This window comes from Armigeres subalbatus, chromosome 1, assembly GCF_024139115.2.
Source record: "Armigeres subalbatus isolate Guangzhou_Male chromosome 1, GZ_Asu_2, whole genome shotgun sequence".
Lineage (NCBI taxonomy): Eukaryota > Metazoa > Arthropoda > Insecta > Diptera > Culicidae > Armigeres > Armigeres subalbatus.
Genome location: NC_085139.1, coordinates 150,529,371 through 150,544,987, shown reverse-complemented (window position 1 = coordinate 150,544,987; position 15,617 = coordinate 150,529,371). Strand labels below are relative to the sequence as shown.

Here is a 15,617-nt window from a genome sequence, read left to right as displayed (position 1 = left end):
CAAAAGTTTGAATGTTTGATCGATTCTAATTGCACAATATGTGGAAGATTTAATTCGACAATAATTGGAAGCAAACACTCCCCCTTGCTTCCCGTGGTATGTTAGACTAGTATTTTGTGCCGCTAAGCCACGAAGGACTTTCGTCGGTCATCGGAATGTTTAAATAAACATTACTGTTACTTGCCAGAGAAAGGTTAGATCTTGCTGTACGTGAATAGATACAAGTTTGTCATGAGTAGTTACTATAGTCATACACTTTTGATATTCTTCAACTTCACTTTACCTGTGTTATTCAGCACAAGCAGCTATAGTACAAGAGACTTTGGCGTTTGCCGAATCACACGCTCTCACACGCGTCACACAAAAGGAAGCGCTTATGTACTGGGAAGATCCTATCGATAAAAAAGAGACCTCGTCGATCCCGTGTACCTGAGGTTCATCTCATGATATTGAAGAAGCTGTGTAGTTCCTGGCATCGTTTATGTAAAATTCCTAAATGATTAGTCTGTTCTCTAAAAATACATGTTCAATGGAAATCTTCATGCTCAGTATCTCGACAGTCGCCGATCAAGACAGTGCATAAACAGCAGCACAGGAATCATTACCAGTGGAGTGGCTATCTAGCAAGTGTGATCAGTTCGCTAAAAGACCGTTAATACTTTTCGGAAAATGGGCAGTTTAAGTGTAAGCGTGTTCATTAATCATCTTTCTTTTTGAAAGACCATTTGTCATTATAGCAACGCTGTGAAAGTTCAATATCTTGTCATTAAGAGGAAGCCAAATTTCGCACGTCAGAATAAATGGACATATAAACCCGATCGTGTGAATGACCTACTACATAGGAAGCACGCTGGATTAAGCTGGCAAAATGACATCATCGATCGAATGTATTTGATGATTAAACTCGCGAGTTCTGATCAACGATTACGAATTTTATGAGTACGCTATAGAAGTGAACTTTGCATACTTAATGGCCAGTGGTAATCAATGATATATATTGATTTGAATTTTGTTTATTTTGTTCTAACTGGAATTTTTATCCAAGATGTATACATCTTAATTGAGATCACCTGATTGCACTTGTATCATTATCCATTTAATTAAAACAAACGCACATTTTACCATTGAGCATCTTTTTGGTAGTGTCTAATGATGAAAATTTCATATTGTCATATCGATTTAAATTGCAAAGGAAGTGATTTGAAAAAAATATTAATCAATACAAAAGATGTATTAAATCAGTTTAAGGAAAGTGTTTCAATTACGGTTATAGTTGGCCATAATATGAAAATAGAACCTGATCTAATGCCGGCAAACAACTGACTAATTTCATGCAGAGGAAATCTTAAGAAATGCGCTGATTGGGTAAGGGCGCCATCCCATTAAAAAAAATCAAATTTTGTCGTAAAATCGGAAGCGGCTGAAGTCTCGGGGTACCTTCAATGGCCTCAAGGGGCATCTGATAGAAATGCGTAATGGTGGATGCTGAATTATAAATGCAACAATAAATATGTATGTATAAATGAAAAAGTCTGTGTTCCGCATAGTTCAAGAACGACTTGGTGGATTTTCTTCATTCCTTTAGCAGATATGTTCGTTTATATATTTCTCCATGCAAAAATCATGAGTAAAGATGAGTAGATCGTAGAAAACTAAAATTAGGATTCGCATGAAAATTTGGCATGTGCCTTTTCGCCTACTAAGCAGGACAACGTTTGCTGGGTCAACATCCTCCACTGCGACATTGATTGCCGGCCTTGCTGTTTATTGTTCATTCAGCACTTCCACTATTGACGCAAGGTTTCTAAGCCAAGTTACTATTTTTTGCATTCGAATATCGTGAGGCCAACACGATGATACTTTTATGCCCAGGGAAGTCGAGACAATTTCCAAACCGAAAATTTCCTAGATCGGCAACGGGAATCGAACCCAGCCATCCTCAGCATGGTCTTGCTTTATAACCGCTCATCTTACTGCTACGCTAAAGAAGGCCCCTCCTACCTATCACATATTAGTTATCAAAACCAACCATATGCATACTGACCTATCATTCAAACGCAGTCACTAACAGACTTGCCCTGTGCCTTGTTGAATAGAGAGGACGAAGCGAAGTTCTTCTGTCGTACGTTCGGTAAGATTGAGGTAAGGTCCTAGATGTCCAAAAATATTAGAATTCACGGTTAAAGAACCGAACCGGGCATGTTATGTTGTTATCCTGAATTAGACCGTCCGAAGCTTTGATTTTGATTTGATGTCTCTTTGAGCCTAAGGTATAATTATTCAAAGTTTTATTCTTCTCATATACCTCGCATAACATTTACGCCAGGATAAAATGTGAGTTTAGATAAGACTAGATAAGTGCTGCGGTGAACCAGCCCAGGGCTGAATCATTATAAAACAAAACAATTAGAATCTGAAAAACGGACAATTTCTATATGTGATGAAACATTATAAATTTTTCACACGCATCCATGTGCACCACCTCAAAGCATTCCGATAATCTAGTCCCTGCTAATGTTCCTCTTCATACGTACATTGAAAGGGATGAGGTATATAGATTAGGGCACGGAAAATATAAAATCGAGCTATGTTTAAATATATTATTACTAAAATATGACGCAAAATTTTCTAGAGAATTGAGTTACCGTTTAACATAGAAAGGTGATCGAAAATATCAGCAAACAAACGTTATGAACTCGACAGCTTAGTCGCATGAAAATTATGGGAAATTTCCTTTTGCTGATCAGATCAGTGACAACCACTCATTTCAAACATCGGATTGAATTGATATCGTTTATAATCATTGTCTGCTGTAATAAAAAAAAACTGATAAACAAAAGTATTCATATGAATTAATACAGATGACTATAAAAACCACAGTGCGGTAAGACGCGCAACTACAAAGCAAGACCATGCTGAGGGTGGCTGGGTTCGATTCTTGGTGCCGGTCTAGGCAATTTACGGATTGGAAATTGTCTCGACTTCCCTGGGCATGAAAGTATCATCGTGTTAGCCTAATGATATACGAATGCAAAAATGGTAACATGGCTTAGAAACCTCGCAGTTAATAACTGTGGAAGTGCTCAATGAACACTAAGCTGCGATGCGGCTCTGTCCTAGTGTTGTGGGGATGTAATGTCAATAAGAAAAAAAAACTATAAAAACATGACAAATACTTATGTCCATCAGAGTGCATATAAGCCTAGGTTCAAGCGCCATTACTCGCCCTCTGAAACAAGAAAAAAGAAACAAAAGCAATGAAACAAGCGAAAAGCCAAAAGACGATAAAAATATACCACATTTACTTACCTACAACTGCTCCATATTTCTCGTCCCTGGAATCGTTATCTTGAATATCCCCGTCCAGCACATTTTTACTTTATTTGACCGATTTTATATGAAACTAGTTAACTCAGCAAACGTTGTCCTGCTTAGTAGGCAAAAATGCTCGTTGTGAACTGCCCATGCAAAATTTCCATTCGAATCCCAATTTTAGTTTTTCGCGATTTATTCAATTTTTTGTGATTTTCACATGACAAAATATAATATAAACCCGCTGGAAACCACAATGAACGCATTTGCTGAAGAGACAAAAAAAAAACAATACAACTGTTTTTGAGTTATACGAATACGAACACAATTCATTTCATTTTTATATATACAGATTAGAAAGTTTATGACGCAGTCAAAACACAACTTATCGAAAATCACATATCATTTCCATAAATATTATGAAACGTTTTGCTCAAAAATAATAACACTTGCATTAATTACAACTTTACGAAAAACTTAACAGGAGAATTTTGAATAAATTCCCCGGACGACTCTGTAATCGGGTATGGTGACGATGACAGTATGTTTTGTGTAAAATGCACACAATAAATTTCTATATAACCATAATGTTGTAAATGAATTTTGAATTTTAATAAATGTGTTATGATAATTATAATATAGTTATCATGAATGTAAAGAGATATTAATTAACATTTAACCAATCTCTAAGCAAAACCTAATCGCCTGATATTGTTGCTAAAAAGGAAAGTTTATAGTATCAGAGACATCTATTTTAAATTAACACGACTGAGTGAAAAAAAGCAGATTTGATTGAAAATCCAATATTGTCAAATATGGTTTATTTTTATATTAGATACTATTGTACATGTTATTTAGTTTTCAAAACTTTTTTCTGTGTATAAAAACCTTTCCACTAGAAGATCGACTTACACACATCTTGAAACTCAGCCTCTGGATTAAATGATTGAAACCAGACTACTAAATGATCGAAACATTCTTGCACAACACTGTAAAACATATCACTTTTACTTATACTTGCTTCATCCTTGATGTATCTGGAAACACAACATTGAACTCACTATACACACTTAAATCATTTCACAGATTTCGGTGAATTTTGCTTCAATTCACCGGAATCTCAACAGCAGATTTGTTCGGTAATTATTTCACCGATTTTCTGCGGTATTTTCCTTTGTTCAACTGTCAAAACTACCAAAAAATCTGTAAAATTTTTACCGAACAGTTCTGCTGTTGAGATTTCGGTGAAATTTCACAGAAATCTGCGATTTATTTTAAGTGTGTATATAAAACGTTGTTCGATTGATTTGTTTGCCCCAGAATTTCTGGTTTCATCATTTCGAGTATTTCGAGTTTTGGAGAATATTTAAAATTAGGATGGCGTGATGAACGTCTACGGAAGACTAAACAGGCATTATTTCACTCGTATACCGCTTTACCACGTAACGCGTTCAATATATTCGTAATGATGTATTGGTCCGATATTGCGAAAAACACAATTTTCTGTGAAATCGAAGGTCGATTTATTTTTGTATTTTTTTTCTCTGAAATTTCGCATATACATTCACTGCACTGTGATCAAAAAACATAATTTCTCGCATTCCGCTTCTTCCAGGCGGCGTTTCTTCTCCTGAAAAAGGCGGGTCTGCTGTCTCCGCTTCCGTCTATATCGTTCCACGTTCTGCCGGATACCTTGCTGCAGCGTGACCGCCCGTGCTGCATCCTTCTCCTCCATAATCTGTCTGCACTCTTCGTCGAACCAATCGTTACGTCGACTTCGCCCCATATACCCGACGTTGTTCTCCGCTGCGTCGTTAATGGCTGCTTTGACTGTATTCCAGCAGTCCTCAAGAGGGGCCCCATCGAGCTCACCCTCTTCCGGCAACACTGCCACGAGATGCTGCGCGTATGCAGTGGCGACATCAGGTTGCTTCAGTCGCTCTGGGTCGTACCGCGGCGGTCGTCGGTACCGAACATTGCTGATGACGGATAGTTTTGGGCGTGATTCTGTCTGCAATGGTGATCTGTACCGATACGGGAGGCTGTGTTGAAAGTATAGGTGCTGCGAATGGCCATATTCTTGGAGGCGGCGAAATCAATTAGTCGTAGGCCGTTTTCGTTCGTCAGCCGGTGAGCGCTGAACTTCCCAATAGTCGGTCTAAACTCCTCCTCTTGGCCATACATCATGCACGCGTACAAAAAGGATGAGGTTGAGCAACGACTGCTACGCGAGTCTCACGAAGCTTGTGCACCTCACATTAACGTTGGTGAATCGCATTGAAACATCTCAATGCGATCAGCTCATGCGCTGTTTGCCATGGTAAACCTTTGCAAACAACAGCAGAGGTGCGTAAACAGCTTGGGTGGGAAATCTTCACCCAATAATACCGTCGTCTGAGTAACGCCAGCTATGCATTCCTAGCGCATGAGACGAGTCTCATGAGACGTACATTGAGATACGCTCACTCAGTTATTTTATGCACCGCACGCGCTAGTTTCTCTCGTCGCACTGAATCGATGCTACGTGAGCTTTTGTAGCTCATGGCACACTATCTCATCCATGTATACATGAGAATTTAGAGACACTGCTCTTGGCCAACCTGGGCGTTCAAATCTCCTATGATGATTTTGACGTCGTGGCTTGGGAAGCGGTCATACTCACGTTCCAGCTGCGCGTAGAATGCGTTCTTATCATCATCAGTGCTTCCGGAGTGTGAGCTATGGACGTTGATTATGTTAATGTTGAGGAACCGGCCTTTGATCTTCAACCTGCATATTCTTTCATTGATCGGCCACGATCACGCGCCTTTGCCCATCACTATGAAAGCTGTACCCAGCTCATGTGTGTTGCCGCAGATCTGGTAGATGGTATGGTAACCTCTAAACGTTCTCACCATTGCACAGTGGTTAAACTCCCGAAAAATGTGATCGTCAGCTTTTTCGGTATTAAGTCGTGTTTAAAATGGCATAGTATGTTCAGCAAGTATGCTGCATACATCGTGGTGTATCATTTGAGAAAATTTTATTTTTGATCAATTCACCTAAAAGTGAGACAGTGTTCTCCGAAAATCAGTTCGCAATGGATCTCTCTGTCGTAAGTAACTGATGGATCGTTAAAGTTCAGTTTTTCTAGGATATACGGAGGGTTGTGTGAGGTTGTGCCAGTTGGTCGTCAGATCCTACTTCATTGAGCGAAGTTGCTGATAAAGCAAGTGTGTAGGAGTCGGACAATACTAAATACTCATCCTACTTGGTTGGCATGTGTACAAAAATACACATGAGAGAGTTAGTTCTGAAAATGTATTGCGAGAGTTCGGCTGGAACCTGATGCTGGTAATTTGGTTTCATCAATACCCGCTAAGCTGCGGATGACGAAGGAGGTCCTTTGTAGCTTAATAGGGGAAGCACCTGTCTAGCGTGCTGGGGTCGTGGGATCAAAGCCCACCGAAGGGGCGATTACCCTCCAATACCTTTTCCGAACTAAATCTATCACATGTTGTACATATGCATAATCGAGTTTCAGACATAGTAATTAATTTCCACTCCGGGTGGCTTAATACCCGGCATATAGGCAATTAACTATGAATGTACTGAACTTGAGTGGCGATCTCTCTTCGCTTGTGTGGTCGGGTCGGGATCTGACGACCAACTAGCACAACCTCACACAACCCTACTTCATTGAGCGCCATTGCTGATGAAGCAAGTGTGAAGTATGGGTTTAAGGGCCTACACGCGTAGCAATAAAACAGTTTCCTATTTTAACAATAGATTGTGGCCTTTTTGATTCAAAGAGTCATCTACGGATTTTCTGCAGCACATGCCATAAGATCTAGACGCATAGCCAGAAGTCTCTAATAACTATTCAAAAATGGTTGATGCCCTTGTGATCCATAGGAAAAAAATGGATGCACCTTCAATTATTGTTACATCCCAGTTCAACAAAGAATTACCTGATGTATAGGCTTCCAGCTCCTTGAGAACTGTTAGCCTTTTTTATCGTTTGTGCTTGTTTGATCCTTAGAATTGAAATGGATGAGCGTTCAACTATTGATCTTTTCCAGTTCATTCAAAAATTCACTGGAGTTCAGGCCTTCAAGTTGTCACGCGTACCCAAAGGGCTGTTATCTCTTTAGTAAATTTCCCATGCCCTTTGTAATCCGTAGAACCAAATTTGAAAAGCATTGAACAAGAAATCAAATCGATAATCATTAAAAGCACGTTGAATTCCTTAAAGAAGAAAATAGATCCTTCGTTATGCTTATTGACCTTAAGACCTGTACTCCATATCTTGGTATTTTTATATGGCTTTGAATGGAACATGTATTCAATTAATATCGTATTATGTTGAAATGATCACTAATAGCCTATTCAGATTGGGCTATTTATGACTTTGTTAAGTGAGAGGGTATGAAATTATTACGAGGTGTTCAGACTGCAGCAAGGTAGTATATCTTGACGTTTCCATGTTTCCTCATTTGCACGGTAATACAGGGTTGAATTCAAGGAGGTTTTTAAAATTTAATTTGCGAAATCAAGCATTTGTGTGGCGACAATCAAACAAAGTTTCTACGAAAAAATATATAAAAAAAAATATGAAAAGGGATTTTTGAAGAATATTTGAAGCTCTCATTAAGGATAATGAGCAAAGCTACATTCATTAGTTGGGTGCGCCGTTCTTCGGGGAATCAGACTATTCCTCAAATTATTTTTAAGTTTAAAAAGTATTTTGATTCTGTACTATGATCGAACGGAGATTTGATTTAAAAATTTAGATACTTTTGGGAATTCTCACAAATAAACAAAAAAAGGACGATTGGACCAATTTTCAAGAAATATTATCGAACTAAAATGTATTTCCACCAGTATCTCCATGTATGAAGGGCAACTCAGCAATTTAATTTTTTTTCAAAAATGGAAACTGAACCATTGCGTTCTACTCGACAATCAATGATACAGCTTCTAACAAAATCGAATCGTGTGAATGTGATATAATTTAAACTGGATTTTGGATGAATTAATGCATTACCAATCCATGTTTTATTTAAGGTTATTCTACATACTATATATATACAGTAGACGTTCGATAATTGCAAGTCATTTAACTGCAATACTTTTTAACTGCAACAGTTTTGCAGTTATCAGACCGCTAAACTTCAACTGGTGTCAAACTCAATGACAGCTGCATTGCACTGCACATTAAGATGCACTTTTATTGCATCTGACGTCGATTGACTACCGTTTGACGTCTAGAATGCGTTGCAGTTATCGAACGGCAGTCGTTAACTGAAAAGTAAACATTTTGCAGTTATCGAACGGCTACTGTACATCCCATTCAAATCGTACAGTTGTCCCACGTGAAGAATGTTGAAATCCAAAGTATATTAAGCCCTTCAAGGAGCAGAATTGAAACAATTTATGAAATCATGTTTATTTATCAAATATATTCGTTTTACAATCATTCCTACGTTTTAAATTGTCTTCCGCTTTGGCCCTTGAACTTTGAAAATTTATTCGATTTGTTCTATTAAATCTAGGTTTAAGTTAAATACTTCATGTTAATTCTAGAGAGCATCTGTTTTTTAAACAATTCATGTTGAATAAGTGGAGAATAAATAATTATCATCATTATTTTTCATCATATGAAATGCTCTCCACAAAACCATCACAATCCGAGTTATTCTTCAGCGCTCAGAAGATTTCCATCTAACATGCATTCGACCCTGCTGCGACAGAAAGAGCATGACTGTCAACTACGAAACGAAATGAAAACAGAGATAATTTTCTCTCTGGCAAAGAGAGCGTGACGCTTGTCAGTTTTGTTTTGTTTAATTTCTCCCTGCATCCCAGTTAGAACGAAAGCTCTCTCGTAATAATTGTTCGTAATAAATTCTTTATGACTCTTTTTAGCGGGTATCTTTTTACAGCGCAAAATGTATGGAATATTACGTAAATAATGACATCATAAAGCGTATTTACCCTGAAACGCCAATTATTATGTCATTAATGGCGTAATCTGAATAGGCTATAAGAGGTTGTTGCAATGTGCACGTAAACAGTGTTAACAGTGTTATTTGTTAAAAGAAAAACAGAAATATTATTCAAACCGCATGTAATAAATCATACAATACCAAACAAAAACAATAGTGTCCAACTAGGAAAGTTTCTCCGTCGAATGAAAATAGTTGCACTCGGATCGGTCAAGTCCTTCTATATGAAACATGTTTAACAAAAAAAAATCCCGGGGCTACACACATCCACACACACACAGACGGACATTTACTCAGTTTTTCGAACTGAGTCGATTCATATAAAACACTATGGGTCTCCGAGCCTCCTATCAAAATTTGGCTTTTGGAGTGAAATTATAGCCTTCTGGTACAACTTTGTTGTACGAGAAAGGCAAAAATTAAATGTATGAGGTTTACTCTTTATCATTATATTTATTATTAACAATGGCGTAATCTGAATAGGCTATTACATTTTGTTTACCTAGACATACAGACATCACCACCGTTCGTCGCGTTCATCGAGCTGGTTTGATTGTTATTAATCACTAATACAATACCTAATTTTCAAAACGACTTATCTGCTTTAGTAAACGAAGATTGCTAATCATATGTGTATGCTGTGTGATCTATTTTCACGCTTCCTATCTTTCTTGCCTACTAAGGATCGCTCAAAAAACATATTTTGATAAGAAGCCCGAAGACTTATTCTATACTAAATTTTCAAAACGACTTATCTGCTTTTGTGAACAAAAATTCTAGCGTCGATTTGACGAATCTGATAGGACACTCACACAAACCAACACCATTAACCTTCTGTCTGTCTCAAAAAAACTTACGTTATCTGTGCTCTGGGGCCAAATTGACCACAAATTGAAATTGTTATAACTTGTTTATTGTTCGGCCGATTTTGGATGTTTGAGGCTTTCGAAAGATAATTTAATCATCTTTCAGGTCGTAACCAAAGATTGACTATTGGTGGGCGGGTACACCGCGGGGAGGGGTTTTAGTGAACAAGGGTACAAAAACAGTGATTTTTCACGATTATTTTACTTATATCCGAAAATCCTACCCATTTTGAACTGCATCTTTTTTAAAAAGGTTATGCAGGAAGGCGTGTGCTTTGGCATTAGGCGTTGATAGGTTTAGAACTTGGCCGCCAGGTGGTGGTATATTTGAATTCATTCATTCATTACTCAAGATATTCCGATATATAGAATGCTCCTCAGTGTAAAAAATCGCACAAACCTAAAATTTGTTAAAAGAGCGTCTTGATCAAAGGTCGTCTAGTGGGAATGGACTGTCTTGTGACGGAAGTAATAATTGGGAATTTTACAAATAGGCGGCAAATTGGCTGATCTTTGGTTACCCATGTATACTCAAAGGCTTTAATTCTAGGGTTTTCTTGGATGACCTAAAACATATTCTGCGAACACATTCTGTTATTTGCAGCAGTTGGAGCAGGTTGAATACGAAGAAAACTTTTGATGAACTCTACCACAACATTCATGTTTCCCAAAAATGCTAAAAACCAAAATACATCAGATCTCACATGGAACAATATTCACAAATATAACAGCTCACTAGCGCCGCATCTTGGAAGAAGTGCTCATTATATTGAGCACCACTTTGTAGTCCTGGACATCCTGAACAATGTTGCCGAATTAAACTTGGGTGTAGGTATAAGGGATCTCAAGCTAAAGCAATATTTCAAATATGCAAGAATATTGCAATTACACTAGCACCGCCTTTTTGTAAATTTCTTAATTATTTATTCCGTCACATGACAGTCCATTCCCACCAGACGAACTTTGTTTGTTTGTTGAGCTGCGAAATGGTGAGTTGACATCTGGAAAGGAGCGACCTACTCAGCTCTGGTCCTCACAAGTTCCAATCTCACGCTTCCACGGGTCTTCCGATGACAATCGACCGCCAGCTAGGGGTTTTGTACTTCTGACCAAGATTTTTTTATGTACAGGTTATCCGACTTCGTCAGTAGATGGGAATAACCAGCGGGGGGGGGAAACATACATTTTCAGTGCAAATCGTAAACAAACGAGCATAAATTCCATACAAAAATCCAAAATGGCTGAGTTGGGGATATTGACAAGTCGGATAACCTGTACATAAAAAAATCTTGCTTCTGACATCAGCTAGAGTGAGTGGGTGCGACCAAGGGGACCATCGTCCCTAACCCCTAATCCCAAGGCGTTAAGCGACCCGTGCCAAGGGGATGCATGGCCAGGGGGTGAAATAATGAGCTAGGCCTTTAACGGAGCCTGTGGGGTACCTGGGCACCCTCCACAGTAATTGTCCCTTACCGCGTCATGCTGGGCTCTGGCGTGGTGGACCTCTTTTCCCGAGCAACTCGTGGGACCAAAATGGAAAACCAAGTCAATTATTCAATTAGTGGTAGTAGTGTAGGCGACAACCCCTTCGCAAAAGGTGGGTTGTTCAGAGAGTTGCCAGAGGCAATAGTCGGCAACTCAGTGCGCAGCGCCAGCGTGGGTCACTTAACCATCTCCCAGGCTACGCCGGTAGAGGTTATAGACGGCCCATAGCTTGTGAGGGCGATGAACCGCAAACGCGATGGGTTTTCGGTCTTCGAGGTGGCGACGGAACAGCTGGACGCCATCATAGACTTTGCGTCATCGAAGCATAATATCAGTAAGGACACCAAGCTGGAGAGGGCGGTCGGGACGGCCAAGTGTAAACCCGTGAAATCCGTGGAGTCGAGGTCTACCCAGACTGAGGCCCAAGGATTCGCGGACTCGGGCAAGGTCGAATCGACCGAGGGCGTGCCAGCGAAGACAGTGGTGCCAAAGTCTACCCAGACTGAGGCTCAAGTATTTGTGGGCACGTCGGGGGCAACTGCTCCAACGGAGCTGGCACAAAAACGGGGGAGACAGTCTCCAGTAAAAGTTCATCAAAACGCGGGTAGTGGGGCTGGGAAGCTGAACCCCGGCCAGGTACCTCCAAAACCGGGGGAGGAAGGACCTGGAAAGGTCCGTTCACCCAGGAAAGACGGTAGTAAGGAGTTACGGCTCTCAGCCGCATCAGACCAGGAAAATAGAGGGGGATGACGCCTCCTGGATCCTGGTCAAGAACAAAGGGAAACCGAAGACGTCAAGGGCCGAAAAGAAGGCCCAGGCGAATGAGGGTAGCAAGAAGTCCAGGGTAGGCGCCAATCGCTCCATGGGCGATGCCCTAGTCATCAAAACGGACGAGGCTAAGTACTCGGACGTCTTGAAGGCGATGAGGAGTGACGTCAAGCTCGGTGAACTCGGCGCCGACGTATGTCGAATAAGACGTACCCGGATGGGCGAGATGATCCTCGAGCTGAAGCGGGGCGTCTCGCAAAAGGGCGCCGCCTACAAGAAGTTGGCGGAAGAAGTCCTAGGCGAGACGATCAAGGTGAGGAGGGCACTCACGACGGAGGTGCAGGTGAATCTAAGGGTTAAAGACCTGGACGAGATCACCGAAGTCGAAAAGCTCGTCACAGCACTGCAGCGACAGTGTGAAGTGGAGACCTCCACCGCAGCCGTTCGGCTACGTAAAGGTCCAGCAGGGACGCAGGTAGCATTGGTTCGGCTATCTGCAGCGGATGCCTCCAAGGTAGTCAAGTTAGGGAGCGTCAAGATGGGATGGTCGGTGTGCCCTGTGGGCATATACGAGCAACCCGAAGTTTGCTTCAAGTGCCTGGAACCGGGGCACATGCAATGGGACTGCAAAGGCCCTGACAGAAGCAATCTCTGCCGACGCTGCGGATTGGAGGGGCATAAGGCACAATGCTGCACGAACCCTCACAATTGTTTGATTTGTTCCAGCAAAGCTGTGAACTGCAAGCACCTCATGGGGGGTTCGATGTGCCCGGCGTTTAAGCGTGCTGCAAAATCACAGTGCAGGTAACGCAGCTGGCTTGCTCGGCCTCGCCCGAGTGTTTGGTGTGCGCAGGTTTAGAGGAAACGGAAACACGTGTTGTTCGTCTGCCCACGTTTTCGCGCAATGCGTGACTACATGCTTGCCACATGTGGTCTGGACACTACCCCGGACAACCTAGTTCGGAGGATGTGTAAAGATGAAGTTGGCTGGAACGCCGTTTTATCGGCTATCGTCCAAATCGTCTCGGAGCTACACAGAAGGTGGCGCGTGGACTCAAGGATGGCTAGTTCAGGCGCAAATAAGAGGTGGTACAAGGGATCGGAGTCGGCTTCATGGGTCATACCGGTAGTCATGCTCTGTGGTCGAACTCGATCCTTTTATCGAACAAGTGGCCGCGCGAAGAACAACGTGGTATCGTCGCTTTTGCAGCGTCGGTCAACCGGGCGGGTTCCGACGGAAAGGGGTCCTCGTCAAGGCTGGAGCAGAGGTCAATTTGGGGTGCACGCGGCATCATCATTCTTGATACCAGTCGTGCAGAGGAAAGCAAGCGCGAAGTCGACCCTTCCCACCTTCCGAGGACATAGGGCGTGGTAAGGCCACCTGGAAAGCCGGCAATGCGCTGGCCATGGTGTTTTTTTAAAAAAGCGAGTCATGATGTTCGGTGCTGCAAGGACACGCAGCAAACCTCGAGGGTGCGTTGTGCACTGGCCCCCCTTTGAAGCATTACTTTCTGGTTGTACAGAAGGGACTATGGGCTTGGCGGCAATGGAAACGGTTTAGCGGGTCGGGGATGTAGTCCTGCCTCCCTCGTTTGCTGTTGGAGGTGGTCCCTAACCCCGCACTTCCTGGACAACCCAGGATGTCTGTTGAGCAGATTTCCCCTCCATTGCTTAGGAAGAAAATAAAAAAGGCGAACTTTGTTAAAGACGTCATCTTTACAAATTTCAAATTTGTGCGATAAGAATATTTACAATGAGGAAAACTCCATATATCGGAATTAGTTGAGTAGTCTAAAATAATGAATTCAAATATACCGCCACCTAGCGACCAAGCTCTAGACTAATCAATGCCTCATGTCAAAGCACACGCCCTCCTGCATAACCTTTTTGAAAAGGTGAAGTTCAAAATTGGTAGGATTTTCAGATATAAGTAAAATAAGCATGAAAAATCAATGTTTTTGTACCTTTTTTTTTCCAAAAACCCTCCCTGCGATGTACCCGCACACCTATAGCCAATCTTTGGTAACTACCTGAAAGATGATTAAATTATCTTTTGAAACAGCCCAAAAATCCAAAAATGGCCAAACATTAAAAAAGTTATAGCAATTTCAATTTGAGGTCAAATTGACCCCAGAGCACAGACAACGTAAGTTTTTTGAAAAAAGAACACTGTAGCGCACATTTTCAAGATTTTTCAAGCGAATTTGCACCTAGGAGACAGATCTCGGCGAGTTTTACCAAACTACCAAAAATTAGGAGAATCGGTTGAAAACTAAAAAAAATGGCAGCCCCTCAAAGTAGCCTGGGGTCATATTGACCCCAGAGCACAGACAAAAGGTTAACAGATATTAGAAGCATTAGCCTATATTGATGGTGTTGGTTTGCGTGGGAGTGCTATCAGATTTGTCGAATCGATGTTTGAATTTTTGTTCGCAAAAGCAGATAAATCGTTTTGCAAATTTAGTATAGAATAAGTCTTTGGGATTATTATCAAAATATATCTTTTTGGGCGATCCTGATACTTAGTGTCCAAGAAAGATAGGAATCGTGATCACACAGCATACACACATGATTAGCAGATGACAATTCATGTTTATATTATGCTAATTTCGTGCTAGTATTGTCAAATAGCGCATTGTCCGCTAGAGCTAGCGAATATGTAAACGGGCCATAACTCTTGTATGTTGCGATAAAATGATCGTTTTGCCACCTTGTTGTAAACAAAAGGTAATGTCATTTTTCGAGTTAACTTGTCGTCTTCCAGATAACCTTGGTGTACTTTTGTACACCCATTCTTAATTTTACCCCGATTAAAAAAACTTTTGCTTTCTTTTCAGATATTGATTCTCTTGGTTCTTATTGCTTGTAATATAGCATACAGTAGACCAATGGTAGATCAAAAATCTCCTAGCGATAGTGTTGCTGCTGTAGGTATGGTGCTCCGTATGATATTTCATTGCTTCTATATGTTTTAATATTTTTATTGTACTTTAGGTGATATCCGTGTGCCACGAGTGCACTTGGCTGATCGCCCATCTGATGTTTACCAAGCGGGCATAGCAAATGTGAATGGACGATTTGGGAAAAGCATTCGGGCATTTACAGTGAATGAATTTGAAAAATATATTGGAGGATTTGTATAACTTTGTCAAATGAGTGTAAGATTTTATTTGAAAAACATTGTGATGTGAAGTATTTT

The 15,617-nt window shown here is 40.8% G+C and overlaps 1 long non-coding RNA gene across 1 annotated transcript; it reads left to right on the top strand.

Moving 5' to 3' along the window:
- Positions 1-459: 459 nt before the first annotated feature.
- Positions 460-15,550, top strand: LOC134205266 (uncharacterized). The gene is made up of 3 exons (XR_009978105.1): positions 460-684; positions 15,256-15,349; positions 15,413-15,550. It is a non-coding gene; the product is annotated as an uncharacterized LOC134205266 (long non-coding RNA).
- Positions 15,551-15,617: the final 67 nt, after the last annotated feature.